At 50.1% G+C, this 16,678-nt stretch overlaps 1 protein-coding gene across 3 annotated transcripts in view; it reads right to left on the bottom strand.

Moving 5' to 3' along the window:
• Nucleotides 1–13,256, bottom strand: part of SMAD2 (SMAD family member 2) — a 68,473-nt gene extending 55,217 nt beyond the window's left edge. Inside the window, exons 1-2 of one of the 3 annotated variants that reach the window (XM_075533051.1) lie at nucleotides 12,995–13,256; nucleotides 12,556–12,641 (exon numbers count right to left, since the gene is read on the bottom strand). The gene's annotated coding sequence lies outside the window, so the exon portion shown is untranslated. Of the gene's footprint in view, nucleotides 1–12,555; nucleotides 12,806–12,994 lie in introns of those variants that run through there. The other 2 variants (XM_075533052.1, XM_075533050.1) reach the window with 2 other exon arrangements.
• Between the last annotated feature and the right edge of the window lie 3,422 nt (nucleotides 13,257–16,678).

Raw genomic sequence — 16,678 nt, 5'->3', positions numbered from 1 at the left:
TTGGATATGTAAGACCTGTTCCCCTACTCCATCACATCAATACTAGAAGACTAAATGCTGATTCTTTGCAGAAGCGAATCCTGTAGCAATGGGAAAATGAACAGACTGTCACGCTAAAAGGAAAAGATGAGGAACCCCTTTCTCCATGGGTTCTGGGCCCTCAAATACTAAAGCCAGAGGTTTTTTAATGGGATCAAAAGATCTGGGTACCTGACAGCCTAGAGAAGAGACTGACAGATAAGAATAGTGAGCGTTTATCAGTGGTGCAGTGCCTTAGACCCTGGGTACTTTGAACCCACCAGCTGCTTTGCTCCTGTAGATTCACAACCTTGGCAATCCACAAGGACAGTGCGACTCTGTCCTATGGGGTCGCTATGAGTCATAACTGACTTGATGGCAGGGAGTTTGGTTTTTGGTTTTGCCAACAACCAGCCCACTCACTCTACAGTAAAACTGAAAGAAGACAAGCCTCACCCACAGGCCTGTTTCCAACCCATTCTTCTGACCTCCACCCCAGCCCTTCTGAACTGAGGCTTACCAGACAACCAAGGATACAAAGCAAGCAAACACAAACAGAATAAAATCAACTCCGAAAACGGAGACCACACAGAACACTTAAAAAAAAATTTTTTTCCCCATCAATTTAGCCAGAGAACTAGAAGCTAGAGAAAACAGCAAGTCCGATGCCACATAAAGGAAGCTTTCAGCGCATGAAGAGCAGCCAGCCCCTGGAGAGTGCAAGAAACCGGGAGGGATACACAAAAAGAGAGCTGTAAAGTAGAAGAAACCTCTCAAGAAAGAAATAAAAAGGTAAATGAGGTAATAGGAGAATAAAAAAGAGAGAAGAAAATCGGAGCACGCATCCGAGACAAGGAGGTGAGAAGTGAGGGGTGGGGATCCAGGAAAGAAATCCAGAAGCAGCCTCTGAACTGGAGCGCAGGGATCTCCAGATTCCAAGGGCCATCTAGACCTCCCTCCACAGGGCTGCAGCCACATGCCCAGAGGTGAGTGGCTGGGGAATCTCCGAATATGCAGGGCAAAGGAGAAAGGCTGGTCCTACAGAGCGGCTCAAGGCGCCCTGGAGACATAGTATGCCTACCAGCCACTCTATGGGAGAAAGATAAGGCTCTGCTCCTCTGAAGACGGACAGCCCAGAGACACACAGGGCAGTTCTACTGTCCTTAAGGTCACCAGAAAGTCGGAAAATGACTCGATGGCAGCGAGTATGTTTACAGAGCAGATCAGGTATCAGAGTGGCTTTGAACACCATGACAGTCCTTCACAACTCCAAAGAAATCCTAGAGTTCTGTTATCAGCTAGAGTAGAAGAAAAGCATTTCCAGATCCACAAGGTCTCCAAAGGGAAGTTCCCCAGGTGGCGTAATGCTAAGCGTCAGCCTGTGATCCTAAAGGTCAGCAGTTTGAAACCATCAGCCTCTTCCTGAGAGAAAGACAGGGCTTTCTACTAGTTACCGTCTCAGACTCAAGGGGAAGGTTCTCCCTTGTTGAGAAAGGGTTGCTGTGAGTCCGCCCGGACTCCATGACAATTGTAGAGCTCCAACTGCGGGCTCCACACACTCACCCAGTGAGCTCTGGAGACAAGGCTGCACCACAAGGGAGGCCCGTGCCACGGGGAAAGGGGTCAAGGGCAACCCGTGTGAGCCGGGAACAGGTGCCAAGATGCCAGCACAAGGAGCGTGTCAAGTTTCCCTCCAAGGGGACAAACCTTCACTTTTAAGACCCACCCACAATGACAATGGTAACTGGCTGAGAATTCGGGATGAAGCAACAAAGAAAAGCTCAGTGACCCCCTTCCACCAACATCTTAGCAAGACTCTTCTGATTCCACAGGTAGCACGCTGCAAAAGGAAATTGCCTAAAAGAAGACCAACTCCCAGAGCTTGTCTGTTAGAGAAACATGGGATTCCTTTATACCAGCGCTGAAATGTTGCCCAACAGAACTAGAATCCAAGCTTATAGGTAAAAACCATAGAATGTCTAGCAGTCACATTAAAAAATAAAAACAGATGAAATCATTCTAATAAGACAATAGCTAAAATATTATCATTCCGGCATGTCATCAGCACTAGAAGTCGCAGTGAAATATTTTAATTATATTTTAATATTAATCTTTTATAATTATATTAATCCTTGAATTCGCACTCTACGTTGTATTTTGGCATGGCAAGCCACCCCAACCAACTTGGACCAGCCTCATTCTTCCTCCAGTTCTTGGGTGAATGCTGCTCTTTTGCTCTCGAGTGGTGGATTATTCTAAAGTATGGGCAGCATCTCACAACTGTAACCATTCCCTTTATAAACAAACCTGCAAACTGGCTGAAAATTGAGCCACCAGGGCTAAGTTCAGTTCCACATCTGAAAGGTGACTTCCCTGGTCTTGGGGCTCAACCAGGAGGCTTGGTCTCTTGAGATGTGAGTCTTGCTCCACGTGCCTCTCCCACATAGGTCGATGTGCTTCTAACGGCAGTATTCCCATCCCTCGACCCGGTTCCCAAAGACATCTGCACACTTTGAAGTATGTTGTCAAAGCAACAATTTTGACATTCCCCAGGGACACAAATCATTCTGTGAAATTAGGAGAGGAAAAAATTAGTTCTTCAGGGGTGAGATCAAGGCTGTCAGGTGGACGGGCTGGGTAAGTTTCCCAACAAAATTCCCACATAACAGCCCTTGCTACCCTGAAAGAATGAGAAAGGGGGGGGGGGGGTGTTTCTGCAGTGCAACTTTCCTGGATTTTGAAAGTGCAGTTCTCCACTCCCATAAAACTCCGTCACCCTAAGTCCTGCAATCTTCTTGTGTCTCATGGGAAAATCTATCAAAATGACCCCAAAATAATCACCATAATCTTGCGGGCTGATCTCTCAGCCTTGAATTAGTCTGGACCATCAGATCCCCTGGGAAGCTAGTCTTGATTGGACCTTTTTTATTTTTAAGGCACCCTAGCAAAACTAAGATAAATAAATGTCTTACTGAAAGCATTTGTCTGCCGCCACCCCCCAATCGCAGAGGCGGACTTTATTGTAAATGAGGGTGTACCTACATGAGAAGAACCCTAGTGATGGACTGTTTGACTGACATTGCCATTCTTTGAACTGCCTAGAAACCCACCCTATTAACACACTTAATCAGGGGCAAGATGCTATAGAAGCACAAAGCTATTTGTGACAGCACTGTTTTAGAAATAACAGCACAGAATGGAAAAAATGTATCAGTCCTTACCAATAATGGTGATATTTTACAACAATGAAATATACTATGGACATCCATACAAAAAGGCTATTATTATTAATGCAGTCAAAAGGGGCTAAAGGTACTCAGTATGTACTAACAAGAAAAGTCCACATGATCTATTTATTGCTAAGTAAAAGAGACCATTTGTCTGAAAAGGAATTATTTATCCAAAGTTCCTCGCCCATGAGTGAAGACTCTGGAATCATATGGGAAGCTAAGCGCACCTCGCAAGCATCTGCATCTGCAGGGCACAGGGCTCCTGGACACACACAGCATGCGGAGGCTGCTGGGAGATATGCAGCCAGACAGCTCCGGACAACTAAGGTATGTGCTTGCCCAGATCCTACCCAGCGGTACTGCCTTCTCTGCTAAGCCAGCTACTAGGAATGCCAGAAGACCAATGACACTCTGCCTGGGGATGGGGCAGTGCAGAACCAGAGGGCCAGGGGACCCCAGGGTGCACACCTTTCCACTAGTGTCCTAAGAACCACCCCAGGGAGACAAGATCTGCCACTGGGTGCCGAAAGGAACAAGCGTTGGGGTTCGGGCCAGGGTCGCCATTGCTGCAGCCACATGCAGCAGCCCAGGCAGAACTGAGGCTTGGACCCCAAGGCAAGGGTCTGGCATCCTGGCACTCAAACCTGGGCACCCCGGCCCACAGACATATATGTGGTCTGCTGTTTAGCAAACATGTTAAGCAGCTCAACGTTTACTTGCCTCTGGAAAGACCACTGGTGGCCAAAGAACTTTTCACTATTTATCCTTTTGTATCTTTTCAATTCCCCATGACCAAATGCATTAAAAGCCTCCTGTGATCCTGCCCTAAGGTTTCTCTAGTTCCTCAACAGGGCGCTTTGAGCAGCTTCCCACAGCGCTAGGGCCACTTGGGGATGTTTTCTTAGCAGAGTTCCCAATCACATCCTCTTTCCCTGCAGGACATCACCACCCTAGCCCTAGCTACACCACCTCTGGCCTGTCCAATCTCTAAGCCGAGCTTTTCCTTAACCCCACCTGTCATCGTTTTCTCGTAAGTTCCTCCTGTCTGGAACAACGCAGCTTAATTACACACTTCCATCCGAGAGGCTCAAAAGCATTCAGTGTAGAAAACTCTCAACAACGAAACCCAAACTCACTGCCATCGAGTCAATGTCGACTCACAGCCACCCTTCAGGACCTGCCTCCAAGGTTCCAGGAATGTAACTCTTGTACAGCAGTAAAATAACCCGTCTCTCGGCATCTTTTAATTCCATTTTCCCACAAACTCTCTGAAACCTCTAGTATTTTAATTCCTTAAGAAAACGTTTCATCCAACATTTCCCTGTGTTGACAGGAGGAGAGAAGGGCCTCACCTGTCTGGGTCACCTTCGTAATTAGCTAGAGGGCAGGGAGAGTGGCAAGCACCGGGGAAAGTAATGAAACTGAGACGTAGGGCACTTACCAACTCAGAAAGAGAGGTGGGGAGAGGAGAGGGACACACTGAAGTGTGCAAAGCCACACTTCACAAAGGTTCAGGGTAAAAGAGGCCATTCCATGCACAAAACAAGTGTAGGTATGGAGCGCAAGAACTGCAGCCAGCGAGGTGCCAAACACTCCCTTCATTGCTATGTAGATTTTGACTTCCAAAGAACATCAAAATGCGGGAGTTCAACACCAGCAAGTCACTAGAGGATGGTGTTGCCTTCCTGGAGAACACGGTGGACCCCGGGTGAAATAGTGTAGCATGGTTGGCAATCCACGCTCACACACGGAGCATACCACGTTGGGGAGGAAACCGCAGCATTCGTGATCCATACCTGGGCCACCGGTTTCAGTCACAGGCAACATCAGGAAACAAGGACAGTCCTCACTACCAGTCGATTCCAACCCAGAGTGACCCCAAACAGGGCTTCGGAGGCACATGACCTCCCATTTCCCACAGTGAAGCAGCGGATGGATTTGAACCGCCAACCTCGCAGCTAGCAGTGCAATCAATGTGTACCAGACAGTACCACCAAGGCTCCAACCCGGACAATAGGAAGCATTAAAAAACATAAAAACAAATCGCTCAAAAACAGATTTGTCAATTCTCACTCAATGGTTTTTCCCCAAGCTGTCAGCTAGCGAGGAGACACTGCCAATTGGAAACCCACGTTGGCCCCAAAGACAACAACGGGTAATGTGCCTATTTAACAAAAGCAAACAGAAAACTTTTATGTGTTCAATTTTATAGACTGTCAAAAACTACTCTGACTGCAAAAGTAAGCCAAGTGGAAGACCCCGTAATACCAGGGGACTTCAGAAAGTTCATGGAAAAACAGTTCAAGGATAATGGAAGTTTTCCCAGGAACATTTTGCCGCATCCTTGGATAGGAATATGTGGAACAAGGATGCCTGCTCTTAATCTAGTTACATTCTTTCCCCTTTACCGAGAAGCCTGCAAGCACACTCCTGTGCGGAGAGCTGCCACTAGTCAGCCCCCAGTTCCTGGCCGCCTCATGCACGAGACTGGACCCTTGGAATCCAAGGACACTTTCTAGTGGCTGAGTTTTGGAAGTAGATTGCCAGATCTTTCTTTCTCCGTTCACCTTAGTCTAGAAGCTGCTCAGCATCATAAAGCACAACCAAAAAACACCAACATCATTGCCATCGAGTAAATTCCGGCTCACGGTGATCCTACAATTACAGAGTAGAACGGGGCCACGGTTTTGACCGCAATTCTTCCAGAAGCAGATTATCAGGTCTTTAGTCTGCAGCACTGCTTGGTGGAATCAAAAGGTCAACATTTTTAAGATAGCCCAGCACTAACCACCAGCACGACACCCAGAGCCCTTTGGCATCACTGTGACACCCAATCACGGTGTGCGCTGGTGCATAAAAGCACCCAGGTATTCCCAGTGGAAAGGAGTCTCCCTCTGAACCACACACTGCTGTGTCATTCCCAGATGATCAGAAGGCACTTCTCAGAAGACCACACAAGTCCAGGCTCAAATCGGCATCAGTAGTGAGTACCCCAATCACCCTTTAAATTGACCCCAGGAGCCCTGGTAGCACTGTCAGGTGACCATTCAATTGCTAACCACAAGCTCGGAGGTTCAAACCTACCAGCTGCTAGTGGGCAAAAGACAAGGCTTTCTGTTTATGTAAAGATTTACACAGTCTGGGAAACCCTACAGAGGGTCACTGTGAGTTGGGACCAACTCAATAGTTCAAAGCCAGCAGTGGAGTCACAGGAGAAAAGCAAAGCAGCCTGCTGGCAGTCCGCTTCTGTGAAGAACTCCTGCCACAGAAACCTTCCTGGCAGGTTCAGAATCATGTGATGGCGGTGGGTTTGAATTTGGGACATGTGAATTGGGTACAGTCCTCAAGATATGAACATTCAACTGAAGCAAAGCCTAGAGCATAGTGCCTGTCCCACAGAACTTTCAACACTGGTGGAAGTGCCCTGTATCTGGGCTGTCCAATACAGGAGCTGCTAGCCACATGCAGCCACTTCACCTAGCATTCAGTTCCTCATTCTCCAGTCGCATTTCAAGAGCTAGACAGAGCACAAGAGTGGTTAGTGGCCACCATGCAGGACAAAACACATCTAAAGCAAGTACTGTTCATCCACATGGCCTCAAGGGGTCCTGGTGGTACTGTACTGTGGTTCAGTGCTCAGTCAAGCAGGGGGGGTGGGGGGCAGACAACTTCTGGAGCAGTTTTCAGCCTTGGAACCCCTGGGGCAGTTCTACTCTGACCTGTGGGATCACTATGAGTCAGAATTGACAAGGCAGCAGGTAACATTGTTCCTCAGGTGCTTCAAATGCTTCCTGGAGAAGCGAACCTGCTTCAGCAAACTGTTCAACCTCCATGTTGTCTCCGACACAAGAAAGTTACTAAGCTTCTCCTTGCTTCAATCTTACATTTGAAATCCTCCAAAATACTGTTCTGCAGCCATTGTGATCACAGGTGTGTTAAGTGTGAAAACTACTGGTTTAGCACGAAAATGCCCAACTCAGAAACTCAGGCCAAAGCTCGAACTTCCTGATGATGCTTTAAAAACTTTACAAAGAAAAGTGTGATTGGTCCAGTAACAAAACTAGAGTTCAGCCCCTCCCCCATCAACAAATCCTTTAAGACTGATCCAAAAGTGGGATGCTCACTGCCATCCAGCGTCTAAAAAGAAAGTCACAAGAGTTTGTTAAGATCAAAAGGGGGGTGGGGAGCACACACTGGACTCAAGAGCAGGGCTCCCAGTGCACCACTGGCCGGGTGTGTTTGCCATGAACTTGGCAAGCCAGACTCACAAGCTCGTATTTTATCACAAAGACTGTGATTAAGGCGGGGCATTAATATTTACAAGCTCTTAACCATTATCTTTATAGAATCTGTAAAAGTAGGTGAAGCAGCATCCGAGACGGAAAACCAGGGGATCACAGAACTACCAGGCCCCAACCTCAGATAAAAAAGCTTTTCTTAAATGAAAGGACTCAAGGTAACGAGATTTATTAGCAATCTGTACTGCCATAAAGCGACATGGCGTGTAACGTGTTGATGCTTCCAGTCTCAGATGCTCACCCACAGATAGTCAAAGATCAGGTTCACGAAGATACTGATCAGAAGAGCAGTTATAAGGACTTTTGTTTTTTAAAAAAGTATTCAACTTACGTCAGACTCCACTAAGGTCAGAACAGAACCCCGTCATAAGTGGAGGCCCCTCGTAAATCAGGGACTGCCTGTACATTAAACCTGAAATTACCTCCTCCCCCACCAAAACGAGGGAGGGAGGGAGGAAGGGAAGGAGGGAGGGAGGCAGGCCACTGCAGATTATTCAAGAAAATGCAATCTAGTTCAGAGTAGTTGCTCAGTGGAGGAAACCCTCACTCTACTGCTCTCAGCCAGAGGCCAACTTACTCCCGAGAGTCAAGGTTGGTAGAGCTACCTGAAAGACCTAGTGACAAGGCTGTAGTAAATTCATAAAATTTAAGGAGAATGAATCACACCTTTCTGTTTACAGACCTTCATTTAAGAAAATAGCAACACTGCCAAGCATCTGTCCTACCAGTGGGACCCACTTACAAATGAGAGCGCTTCCAGCTCAGAAAGAAGTGCCACCATCCCTTCTGGACGTACATCACAGAAGCTCCCTCATGTGCCTGGCCAGCTGGCCAAACAGCGGCCGAACGCTGCCCTGCAAGCAACTGCTGAAACTGCAGCTGGGAGCCCGCGACCTAGAATCAGCACTGAATTATGTCCTAACTAAATACATCATCAGTTACACCACTCTGGAGACATGATCAAACAGATCAGCGACTAGCAATAAGCCTCTAACTGCACTCTTAAAAAGATTTTCCCAAACATGAGTTCACCTAATTGATGAACGTTCATTACCATGCTTTCAGGTCTGGTCCTGCACTGAATGGCCCCAGACATGCTAGATGGGCCAGAATATTTGTTTTTGTGTCTTGTCAATTATCTCCATTATCCTCCCCAGGCTCCTATCTGTTTTCTCTTACAATACACAGTAGGCTGACAGCTCCACATCCCTCCTTCCACCCACCCCCTCTCCACAGCCCCTCTTAACATCTCACACTACCCACATCTACTGGGTTCTCATCTGTGGGAAGCCAGATTAAGTAGGCTTGCCAAAAACAGTCTAAAAGAGCCGACACCAGGCTCCGTTTCAGGGTCTCAGAAGTTCTGCTACACTTAATGCCAGAAGGCCAGGACTGGCCAGCTTAGCTGCCTCGGGTCTTTGCGCTTCTCTAACATGCCGTCAAGCACAAGGGTGGAGGCCAGGCATTTGGTTTAGAAAGGGCACAAACGACTGAAAACCACAAAGGGGCAGAGCAAGAGGTCCTTCGGGAGGTCCAGGGCCCATTCTGTCCTGGGAAAAGTTCCAGACACTTTCATAGACTGGCGATCATTTCCTCCTAAAAGGTGGGTGTTGTGATTATGTCCCTTGTCCATCAGAAACCTGGGGCTCAAGAGGTAAGTAACCTACCCAACAGAGTAACTGAGAAATCAGACACTAACTGAGGGCCAACTCCAAAACCAGCGCCCCCCATTGGGGGACGCTGCCCACCAGGCCACCCTACAGACTCACGGTTTCACACTTTATTCCGGATGCAGCTGCAGAAATAGAACTGACTCAGGTTGGCTTTTGTTCCCAGCCAGTCCCTATGCCTAAAAGGGCCACAAAATGGAGCCAAATGGACCCAGGGTCTCCCAGCATGCCCTGTTCAGCAGCAGACAGGCTACAGAGAAACTGGCCACAGCTTCAGTCCATATTCATTGCACAAAAAGGGAAATGTATGGGCTGTTTCCCATCCTCTTCCCTCAGGGAGAAAGCAATGCATGCCGACTTTAGGAACCGGCTCCACTCCAAGACTTCATCACATGCTCCCTCACTCTGCACACGAGCATCAAGTGGGGCAGGGGGCCGAGGGACTTCCACTCTTCTAATTCCATCATTTTGGCCATGCAGGACCAGTCCCTAGAAAAGGACACCATGCTTGGAAGAGGTTCCGTACAACAGCGGAAAGTGCTCCAGGAGATGGACTGACAAAGTGGCTGCCACTATGGGCTGGGACTTCATTGTGAGGAGGGCACAGGACCAGGCAGTGTTTGGTTCTGTTGTACATAGGGTCGCTATGGGTGCGAACCAACTCAACAGGCCCTAATAACAACAATTCCACTAAGAAGTGGGGCTAGAAGTACAGCTGTTCATACTTGGTGGCCTAGTCCAGGGCCTGACACACGGAAAGAGTGATTTGTTGAATACTGCCTGACCCTCCTTGAAAAGGTTCCCAACGTTTTACCTTTCACAATTTTTCTGACATATCCTTTGGCAAGACGCAGTGGAAAATATCCTCCTCCTCAGAGAAACTGAAGGGCTAAAAATGGCCTTCGGAAGAAAAGGAAGCTCGCAGCTCAACCCTCTAGAAAATGCCTCTCCCTCCCCACAAAGTGAACAAGCCTCCATCTGGCAGCAGGTACTAAAGAGGGCTTCTATATGCATTACAAAACACCTGCATGAACGAGATGGTGGGGGGGGGGAGCGGGGAGGGGGGAAAAAAGAGGACCTGATGCAAAGGGCTTAAGTGGAGCGCAAATGCTTGGAGAATGATTGGGGCAGGGAATGTGCAGATGTGCTTTATACAATTGATGTATGCATATGTATGGATTGTGATAAGAGTTGTATGAGCCCCTAATAAAATGTAAAAATGAAAAGAAAAAAAAAGAAAATGATTAGGGCAAAGAATGTATAGATGTACTTTATCCAATTGATGTATGTATATGTATGGATTGTGATAAGAGTTGTATGAGCCCCTAATAAAATATTTTTTTTAAAAGAAAGAGGTGGAGGTGGGGGGAGGCCTCTGGAAGCCTACAGCACAGTCCGAACCAATACAATCCAAACCGTAACAAAATGTAAACATTCAGCAATTTATGCAGCTAAATTGTTTTTGCTCACATTATCTCCCCAATGACAAGTGTTGAAGTTACTGGAACAAGACCTTAACATTTGTAACAATGAAAAGGACACACACTGGGCAGTAGAAACCACTAGCTGCACTAAGGTTTGAAAGACGCAAAACCAGCCCCCAAATTCCTGTAAGAGTTAAAACATATACACCAAGGCTCGCCAGCCACCAATAACAGGAAATTACCCCGAATGGTTTCTGGCAGGACTATTATTTCATGAATCCTCTAGGTGGGTGAAGAATCAAATCGGCCACATAGGACCAGATACAGGTGGTTACAGCCTTAGAGACCCACTTTTGTAAAAACACCAGACTCTTGTTAAACACCTACAAGGAGCAAGCACTTTTAGACAGCATGGCTACAAAGTATCCAAGCCAAGCGCTGAAAGCAACCTCTTACTAAAACAAGCCCAGAAGCGATTGTCTGAGGCACATTAACTGAAAATGAACCATGAACTTGGTAACTCAGTTAAGTCCAGATTTTAACAATAAGAGTGTGAAGGGGCACTTACCTTAGAAGTGCCCCCAAATTTACCCTTTTTATTCAGCATCCGGTTAAAAGTGCAATCAATCAGTATCACTTTCTCAAGTGAATACCAAGCTTGGCTTCCCATCTGAGTTACACCACTTTATCTTACAAGGGGCTCCAAACTAGAACAGCATGATAATAGCACATTTATTATGTCACACGGGCTACAGGAAACCATCCTAAGACCAGTGGCACCTGTGCAGTTCAAATGAAATGAGGAGAGAGGGAAAAGCAAGTATTAGACCCATGCAAAATGCTGAAAAAGTACTCCATTTTCAGGGGCCATCCCTCGGAAAGATGAGATTACTTCAAATAAGTGTGTGTGACCACTTGCTTGTACACAACCATTTCACTGCGCGTGGCTTTTGAAAGTTTAAAACACCCCAACCTCCAAACTTGCAAACAAGATATAACTTGGCTGGATCCTGCAACTCCCCAAATTTGCCTAGCAGACTCCCTCCAGTAAGGGTTTTGCTGACCCCACATCAGTCGTATTTAGCTTTTAAAGGGTCAAGAGGAAGGAATAACAAAACCAACATTAGTATTGTTTCTCTTTTGTTTGGGATCTAAGGGATAGCATAACCACCTCAGGCGAAGTCAGTCAAGGACAAAAGCGCCCGACCCTGAGGCCATCAATCCCCAGAAGACAGCGAAAGTCGTTAAGAGTTGCAATTTTTGAAAAACCAGTTTTTAATACGAGAAATCAATTCTCGTGCTTTCTCCGGGCCGGTGATTGAGACAATCGCGTCCACTCCCAAAGCAACTTCGCCGCGTAAAGAATGCTCCGGAGAGTCGAAGCCGTGTGTGTGTGTGTGTGTGTGTGCGTGTGCGTGTGTGTGTGTGCGTGCATGTGTGTTCCCATAAGCACACACCAGCGATTCAAAATCCGGGACTAATATGCTTAACAAAGGTTGCAGGGCCAACGAGAGAGAGAGTGAACTACAAGCAAAGAAAGTATCACAGGCTCATTACACGGCCTTCTTACAACTCCTGAAATGCGAACTGGCCCCTCGGCTTTAAAAATCAGAACCACAATCTAGCAAGTGTGTCCACAGCCGAAGGGAAGGGACCCACCGGCCCGTGCCCTGGACCTGGCAGGCCCGCAGCTCCGGACGCGGAGCTGAAACGTTCGGCCTCTTCCCTTTAGGCCTCGCCCTGACCCCTTCGATGCCGTCCACCCGAGAGCCCGGCGCACCCACTGCCCCCAACCCGCCACACCCCAACCCCCAATCGCCGTGGCCATGTGACACGGCGATTCCGACCCACTGGAGCCAAACACACGCCCGCACGCACACCCCCAGCGCGAAGACCGCGAGGCACCGGGCTTTACCTGCTTGGGGGCTCCTGGTGCCGCCCGGTCAGATCCGGGGGTCCGGGACCTTTTGTTCTTTCCTCTTCCGAATGGGATGGAGGAGGCTGGGAGGGGAAGAGGGGAATGGTCGATGGGAGGCGGAACTGAAAACACTCCCAGGCGCCCGGCTTCCCGCCCCACCCCGCCCCCCAGGGCAGAGGCGGAGCGCAGCCCCGCGCCGGGAGGGTCGCGGGCCCGGCCGACGCCGCCCGACCGAGGAGAGGGGGTGGGGACGCGCGCGTCCCGCCGCCGCCGCCGCCGCCGCCCCTCCTCCCCTCCCGCGCGCGCGCGCGCGCCCGCCCGGACCTCCCCCCTCGGGCCCGGCCGCCCAGCCCTCCCTCCCGGCAGCGCCCGCCAGGCCACCTCCGCTTCCGCCCGCCGCCCTCGCGCCGCGGCCGCGGCGGCGCAACGCACCCACCTCCGGGCGGCCCCCAAGGCGCTCTCTGGCTGCTGGCTGGCGAGCTGCTCCTCCGTCGCCGCGGCCGCGCGGCTAGCCCCGCCTCCCAGCCCGCGCCGCGGGCCCCGCCGATTCGCCGGCGCAGCCCCGGGGCTGGCACCTTGCCGCCCGCTGATTGGCGGCGCCGCCAGCCTGTTAGGGCGCGAGGCACGCCGGCCGAGCGAAGCGCTCGCGCGCACCGCCGACGAGGAGAGCGGAGGAGGGAAGGAAGGAGGCCGAGCGCCAAGGAAAGGGCTCGGGGCGAGCGGGGCGCCTACGGTCCCGAGCCTCTACCTCCCCGCCCCCCTCGGCCTCCGGCCGCCCCGCCCTCCCGGCCCGACCGGCGGCCGCCGCGGCCAATCAACGCACGGGCTGGCCGGGGTGTGAGGCGCGCGTCGGGCGCCTGGAATCGGAAGGGAAGCGTCGCGCGCTGATTGGTCCCGCCTCCCTCGTCGAGCGTGAGGCGAGGCGCGGCCGGCCGGCGGAGGCCGGGGAAGACGGGGACGCGAACGGCCGCCGCTGGGGTCGGCTGCGCCCTCCCACCAGCGACTCGGGGAGGGAGGAGTGGAGGACGTGTAACCTGCCACGCTGGGAAGATCGTCCCCGACGACCACCCTGCCCTTGTGGCCGCTCCCTGGGCCCCCGCCTCGCTCTCTGCCAGCGCCATTGGGTGGGGCCTGGTCGAGGGCCGCCGACTTTCGGCCGTTACGCCGGAGTGACCTCGTGCCCGTCCCCGGAGGGTGCTCCGCGCTCGCCCTGGCACATAGAACGAGCAAGGAGCAGAAAGGCCCGGTACCGGCCCGCAACTGGGTGCCCCTATGCAAATGAGTGGGCGGGGCCCTCGTGGCGGCAGCCGGGGGCGGGGTCCGAGATGTAAATAAGCCGAGAGCCGGGCTTCTGTCTGGGCGTTTAGCGTTTAGAGTGAGGGCCTGGATATTTTCGTTTAACCTGAATTTTGGTGTCAACTTCGGTAAAACGGGCCAGTAGTGCATTTCTGAACAGCCCTTATGAAGCTGCTCAGATAAGCGCTTGGCACGATGCCTAGTCATTGCTGGGCCTCCTTCCCGTGCATTTCACTGTTCCACTCCGAGAACCCCTCTTGCAACCAGGATTCTTCCTTGGCACATCAGCAAGTGGAGGCAGCAAGGCCCTGAGCCGGCTGCTTAAGGCTGGGGTGCAACTGCTTTACCTTAGGGATTAGTTAACTGGGATGAAAATATTTAACCTGAAAAAAAATATTTAACCTAACCTAATCTCTGGGGGACCATGTCTGGTGTGGGTCTGCTAGCCACAAACCCAGCAGAGAAAGATGAGTCTGGCCGCCCCTAGAGAGGTTTGGTGGGAATCAGAACACCTCCAGTCTGTGGAAGTGGCCTTAGTTTGAGAATCCCATTGAGGGGCCTAGGTGCACAACCGTTAGGCCCTCCCCAAGGTCCATTGCAAACCTAAAGGCTCTGCAGGAGATAGATGTGGTAGTTGGCTTCCATAAAGGTTTATAGCCTTAGAAAATAACTCCAAGAAGTTCTGCTCTTTCCTAAAAGGTCACTATGTATCGGAATTGCAATGGGTTTTCCATCATGTGAAATAGTTACGAAGCACCCACTATGTAGGAGCCCTGGTGACCTAGTGGGTTACAATGGGGGTAGTGTCTGCTAACCACAAAATCGGGAGTTCAAAACTATCAGCCACTCCGAGGGAGAAAGATGAGGCTGGCGCTTCAAGAAAGATAAGCACCCGGAGGGAGAGTAAAAAGAGCTGATACCAAGGGCTCAAAGTGGATGTCAGTGTTTCAAAAATAGTGATGGCAAAATATGTACAAATATGTTTGTTACAATTGATTGTTGTAAGAGCTGCCAATAAAATGAACTTCAAAAAAAGAAAAGTTCACAGCCTTGAAAACCCTTTGGAGCATGTGGTAGTTATGTACATAATCTGATGTGCATTTGGGATTTGAGAGGATTAAGAGTTCAGGGTTAGAGTCTAGTCTGTCTCTCAGGTCATAGCCATTGAGCCCTCTGTGTGGGCATGGCCTTCTGGGAATTCCTGGATTTTCTCTTGCTACTGACTCCCTTTGAGACACCCCTGAGGAGAAGCCACACGGACCTACCCTGATGCAGCCAGAGCCCTAGGAAATGGAGAAGCCAGCGCTGTTATGCTTACCATGCCACTGGATCCAAAGACTTTCTACCCACTGGCCAGTGATTGTCCTGCATTCGGCGTCATTGTATGTGTTTCTTGAGTCTGAAGAGGACTTTATAGATTCAGGCATATGGATTAATATCGGACTTATGGACTTGGACTGGGTCAGAATGCTTTCTTAATGTACAATTACCCTTTATGTAAAACTCTCTCATCCACATAGGAGTTTCTGTGGATTTGTTTCTCTAGTCTACCCAGACAAACATAGTTCTAATGTCCTGCGTTGTTGGACTCGACTCCACAGCAATGAGTTTGGCCTGGTTGGGTTGGATGAGGCAAAGGCCTTATAAGAGAGTCTCAGGTTTCACTGGGGTATTTGGTGGCAGATACATGACCGCCGTTGTTGGGTGCCTTGGGGTCTGCTCTGATTCCCAATGACCCCACATGACCTGCTCGGAGCACTTGCTAGGCTGTCTTCTCTACGGGAGCCGATGTCCAGTTTATTTTCCAGAGGAAGCACCCCTGGGGTCTGCACAACCTTTCGGTTAGCAGCCAGGCGCTTAACCAGTTGTGCCACCAGGGTGCAACTCTGTGAGGCCCCTGCCCAAGATGCTCTCTGGTGCTTCTTCAGTAATGCAGCTGGGGGGGCAGCCCAAGTGGGACACATCAAGAAACACCAAATGAGCAGGTCACCCAGTGAGTGGGCTCCAAGTGTGCATGTGTCAGAATCCAGGGGGATCTCAGCAGGCTCTGAAGAGACATTGGGCCACCCCTCGTCTCCATCATCCATGTTTTCCAGAGGCCTTTCAAAATCTCTAGCCTCTCCACCCCCCAGGCAGGAAGCCCTTCTCTGATTGCAAAGTGGTGTGAGGAGTAGTGTGAACCTTGCAGTCAGGCCACACATGGGTCCGTGGCCCGTAGGGAGGGGAACTCATTGGCAGTGATCCCTCCTTAAGCAGAGTTGTGTGATTATTCAAAAACTACTGAATGGAGAGTGAGTGGTATAGGGCTTAGAGGTTCACAGAGAGCCAGCCATGGTGAACTTCTGGCCTAATTCCTGGATGCATTGTGTAAGGATGAGCCGACTCAGCAGAAGTGTGCTTTCAGGGTGGCTTCGTCCACTATCAGTTTGAAGAGCAGCTGTCCTTGCCCATTTTTAAGCAGGGTGTGAAGGAGACCCCGGAAGCCAACCAGTGACGACGTCCCATCTCCTGGGCTTTCTGTTTCCACTTCCCAAAGACACCAGGGAGCATGGTCTTGGGAAAAGGGAGGTGAGCAAATGATGATTACCAGCTGCTCAACTTAGCTGCAGGAAGGCTATTTCCGGGAGTTGGGCTGCCTGCCATCCTGGTAACACAGGTCAAAAATTCTAATATTGAAACAGTCAAAAATAGCTGTCTTGTGGAGACCCAAAGCTTATCCATCTGTAGACAATTGGACATCCCCTTACAGAATGGTCACAAGGAAAGAGAGGAGCCAGTCAGGGTGCAGTATAGCACCTATGAAACATACAACTTTAGGGGGTAT

Source organism: Tenrec ecaudatus, chromosome 15 (assembly GCF_050624435.1).
Source record: "Tenrec ecaudatus isolate mTenEca1 chromosome 15, mTenEca1.hap1, whole genome shotgun sequence".
NCBI lineage: Eukaryota > Metazoa > Chordata > Mammalia > Afrosoricida > Tenrecidae > Tenrec > Tenrec ecaudatus.
This window is presented reverse-complemented; position numbering and strand designations above follow the sequence as displayed.